Source organism: Portunus trituberculatus, chromosome 10 (genome assembly GCF_017591435.1).
Source record: "Portunus trituberculatus isolate SZX2019 chromosome 10, ASM1759143v1, whole genome shotgun sequence".
In the NCBI taxonomy this organism is placed as follows: Eukaryota; Metazoa; Arthropoda; class Malacostraca; order Decapoda; family Portunidae; genus Portunus; species Portunus trituberculatus.
The window spans coordinates 6,674,083-6,679,082 of NC_059264.1; the positions used below are offsets into that span (position 1 = coordinate 6,674,083).

A 5,000-nucleotide genomic window follows, 5' to 3' on the forward strand; every position below is an offset into this window, starting at 1 on the left:
GTTCCTCATTGCCCTCCTTTCCTCTCTCCCTCTCCCTCTTTCCCTCTCTCTCTCTCCTCTCTCTCTCTCCTCTGCCTGCAACCTAATCACTCGTTCATCTTGTTTGTCTTGTTTATCAGGTTTGGCCGGTCCAGGGAGGGAGAGGGAGAGGGAGAGGGAGAGGGAGAGGGAGAGGAAGGAGAGAGAGGGAGAGGGAGAGGAGGGTTTGAGTAGAGTAGTGTAAGAGGGGAAAATGAGGTTCAGAAGCAGGAGGAGGAGGAGGAGGAGGAGGAGGAGGAGGAGGAGGAGGAGAAAAGCATAAGAGGAAAAAGGAAGAAATAAAGGGAAATAAGATAAGAAGGAGAGAAGGGAGAGAAAAGCAAAAAATAAAGGAAGATTAAAAACGAGAACAGGAGAGAGAGAGAGAGAGAGAGAGAGAGAGAGAGAGAGAGAGAGGAGTAACAAGATAAAAGTGACTTGGGTCCATTCTGCCTAAAACTCCCTCCTCTCTCTCTCTCTCTCTCTCTCTCTCTCTCTCTCTCTCTCTCTCTCTCTCTCTCTCTCTCTCTCTGAGCTGGCACTCTCTCTCAAGATGTGACACATGACCTCTCTCTCTCTCTCTCTCTCTCTCTCTCTCTCTGACTCATGACCTTCTTCTCTCTCTCTCTCTCTCTCTCTCTCTCTCTCTCTCTCTCTCTCTCTCTCTCTCTCTCTCTCTCTCTCTCTCTCTCTCTCTCTCTTAAGACTTTCCCTCATTTTCTCTTATCATTTCTTCTTTTCCTCTTCCTTCTATTCCTCTCCTTCTACTCCTTTTCCTTCTTCTCCTCCTTCTCCTTCTCCTCTCCTCCTTTTCCTCTTCCTCCTCCTCCTCCTCCTCCTCTTCTTCCTCCTCCTCCTCCTACTCTCTTCCTTTACCTCTCTCTCTCTCTCTCTCTCTCTCTCTCTCTCTCTCTCTCTCTCTCTCTCTCTCTCTCTCTCTCTCTCTCTCTCTCTCTCTCTCTCTCTCTCTCTCTCTCTCTCTCTCTCTCCACGCACATTTCTTCCTTCCAACACTCACCCTCTCATCCTCTCTTTCTTTATTTACTCTCCTTCCCTCTCCCTTTCATATCTATACTCTCACTCTCTCTCTCTCTCTCTCTCTCTCTCTCTCTCTCTCTCTCTCTCTGGCACTCACCCGCGGTCATCTGTCAGCGGCACAGTATAGTTTGGCTCTCCGAAGCTGAAGCAGTTCTTTATCCTCATCGAGTGTGTGCCTGCAAGAAAAGGGCAAAGGTTAGCTTGGGTCAGGTAAGGTCAGGTAAGGTCAGGTAAGGTCAGGTGAGGTCAGGTAAGGTCAGGTGAGGTCAGGTAAGGTCAGGTGAGGTCAGGTAAGGTCAGGTGAGGTCAGGTAAGGTCAGGTGAGGTCAGGTGAGGTCAGGTAAGGTCAGGTAAGGTCAGGTGAGGTCAGGTGAGGTCAGGTAGGGTCAGGTGAGGTCAGGTAAGGTCAGGTAAGGTCAGGTGAGGTCAGGTAAGGTCAGGTGAGGTCAGGTATGGTCAGGTGAGGTCAGGTAAGGTCAGGTAAGGTCAGGTAAGGTTAGGTGAGGTCAGGTAAAGTCAGGTAAGGTCAGGTAAGGTCAGGTAAGGTCAGGTGAGGTCAGGTAAGGTCAGGTGAGGTCAGGTAAGGTCAGGTAAGGTCAGGTGAGGTCAGGTAAGATCAGGTGAGGTCAGGTAAGGTCAGGTAAGGTCAGGTAAGGTCAGGTGAAGTCAGGTAAGGTCAGGTGAGGTCAGGTAAGGTCAGGTGAGGTCAGGTAAGGTCAGGTGAGGTCAGGTAAGGTCAGGTAAGGTCAGGTAAGGTCAGGTAAGGTCAGGTGAAGTCAGGTAAGGTCAGGTGAGGTCAGGTAAGGTCAGGTAAGGTCAGGTGACGATGCAGGCTGGGGTAGGGTCAGGGAAGTGTGTTTTGATCTTGTTTTGTTCTTGTTTTGTTTTGATTTTGTTTTGTTTTGCTTTGATGTTGTTATTAGTGTGTTGTTGTTGTTGTTGTTGTTGTTGTTGTTGTTGTTGTTGTTGTTGTTGTTGTTGTTGTGTGAAATTTTAAAAGATGGAGGTATTTTGGAAAGTTTCTTGTTTGTTTGTTGTTTGTTGTTTATTTATTGTTGTTGTTGTTGTTGTATTTTTCTTTCTATTCTTCCTTCGTGCGTGTAAAGGATGTTAGACAAGGAGACGAAATTTGGGTGTGTCTCCTTTCACGTGTCTCACCTCTCTAGGTCTCTCTCGTTCCGTAGGGTAACGTCTGGCTGTCTCTCAGAGACTCTCTCTCTCTCTCTCACACACACACACACACACACACACAGAAACAAGGAAAAAAAGAGCAAATTATCACACAGAAAATGGACATAGTTTAATTGTGTTGCATATTTAGACGTGGTGTATTAGTGAGCCTGTTGTGTGTCTGCGTGGTGAGAATAAAAACATTAATAACTCAATATACAGTTTCAGGTTTGCAAAAAAGAGACACAAAGAAAAATAATTGCTTTCATCACCACGAGATTATGTGATGCTGAAAATGATAAATGAAATAAATGGACCAGCAAATTAATTAATATAAATATGAAGTTATATTATTTCAAAAAGGGAGGAAAAAAGGATGATAAATGAGAAAATATGTCTGTTAAATAAGGAAACGAAAAATCACTAATAAAATTAAGAAAAAACTAAAAAATGAAATGGAAAATGGAAGAAAGAAAGCAAAAATCTTAAATCACAGAAAGAGACGCTACAAAAATTTTTAAAAACGTCAAAATGAAAAGAAAAACGAAAATAAATACGCTAAAAAATGCAAAAAAAAAAAAAACGCAGAAATTAAAACTATCAGAATGTAAAAAAAGAGACAAACAGAAAGTGAGAAGCATAAACCAAAAAAAAAAAATTTTAAAAATAAAGAAAAAAATAAAAACAAAATGAAGAAATGAAAAGAAAAGAAAAATTAAAAGAAAAAAATGAGAAGAAAGTAAAATTAAAAAGATAATTAAAGTAAAAATAAAAAATGATAAAAATGAGAAGAAAAAGTAAGATTGAAAAGAGAAAAAGATGAGAAAGAAAATAAAGTGAAAATGAAAAGAGAAAAGCACGTTCCTTATACAAAAGAAAATGAAAAAATGAAAACAAAAAGAAAAAAAGAAAAAATAAGAAAAGAAACTAAAAATAACAAGTAAAAAAATGAGAAAAGGAAGTAAAAAAGAAAAAAGAATATAAAAAGTAAAATGAAAAAAAAATTAAAGTAAAAGGAAAATGAAAAAAGAAGAAAAGAAAGTAAAAATCTAAAAGTAAGAAAATAAGAAAAGGAAGTAAAAAAAAAAAGAAAAAAGTGAGAAAAGAAAGCAAAAATTCAAAAAAAAGAAAAAATTGAAAAAGTAAACAGAAAAAAATGAAAAAAGAAAAGAAAGGAAAAATAAAAAAGCTAAAAAATATATATAAAAGAAACCAAGTTAATAAAAACAATAACAAAATTGAAAAAAAAAAAAGAGAAAAAGTAAACAGAAAAAAAATGAAAAAACAAGAAAAAGCAAAAAATAAAAAAGCTAAAAATTATATAAAAGAAACCAAAATTTAAACAAAAATAAGAAGCTAAAAAATATATATAAAAGAAACCAAGAAAATAAAAACAATAAAAAAAATCGAAAAAAGAAAAGAAAAAGTAAACAGAAAAAAATGAAAAAAACAAAAAAGCAAAAAAAACAAGCTCAAAAAATTATAAAAGAAATAAAATAATAAAAACCAAGAAAAAACATTCCCTACCACGCAAGTCAGGTGAGCAGCGTGTAGGGCGAAGGCAAAAGCGAGTAGAAGAATGCAAACCAGGTGTGAAAACGTGGGAAAAAGTGGCGGGAACAGCGTTAGGCAGTCCAGTGGTGGAAAAAAAGGAATGGGGTGGGAAAAAAGAACGAGAGTTTGTAAAATAAAAGAAAAGAGTAAAGATTGAAACATGGATGGAAAAAATGATAAATTGAGCAACAAAGAGTAAAAAGTGATACATTGATAACAGGAAGAGCATCGGTTTTTTTGGGGGGTTTTTTTGTGTGTTTTGGCCTTGTTTGTAAAAGGTTGGTTTTACGGAACGGGTCTGGAGTGTAGCTGAGGAAAAAATGAGAGAGAGAGAGAGAGAGAGAGAGAGAGAGAGAGAGAGAGAGAGAGAGAGAGAGAGAGAGAGAGAGAGGAAAAAAAAGGTTAAAAGTGAAAGGAAACAATGGAGGCGCTGTAACTGAATTAAGAAATGTTTCAATGTATCGAAGCTTGATCTGGAAACAACGAAACGCTCAAATACTCACTTTTGAAAATGGTAAAAAAAAATAGATAAAAATATATTAGAAGAAAGAACAAAATTAGTTACGACAGAATTAGAACAAAACACAAATATCACGAGAAAATAAAAACAAAAAAACTTCAATATTAAATCAAATGACACGAAAAAAAAAAAAAAAGAAAGAAATAATTAAGAATAACATAAGAATAACTGGAAAATAATGAACAAAAAAAAAAAAAGGAAAAATAAGATAAAACTCTATAAAATCAAACTTAAATAAACTGAACTAAATAAAACTTGATTAAACTAAACAAAATTCAAGTAAACTAAACTAAAGTAAATTGAAGTGAAGTAATTAAACAAGATAAGAAAAAAATACTTCAATCTTATGACGATAAATATAAAAAAAAAAACTCATTTCAAAATAAAACGTAAATGACACAGTAGAGAGAAGTGTTCACGTGCAGACAAATAAAGAAAGAGACGAGAAAAAAACATAAAGGAGAAAAAATGTGAAATAACTCAAGGGAAGTAAATATATATCTTTAAAATGCTTCTGACGAGGAAAATGCCCGAGAGCCACTGATGAAACTCCTCTCTCTCTCTCTCTCTCTCTCTCTCTCTCTCTCTCTCTCTCTCTCTCTCTCTCTCTCTCTCTCTCTCTCTTTGACTCATATTTTTTCCTCCACATTTACTATTTTTTTTCTTCACAGGCTTCTTTGACCTATTTTTTTTCTCTCTC

General features: G+C 36.5%; 1 pseudogene; it reads right to left on the reverse strand.

Annotated features, from left to right (window-relative positions):
* Positions 1–5,000, reverse strand: part of LOC123501960 — a 218,466-nt pseudogene that overhangs the window by 21,885 nt on the left and 191,581 nt on the right.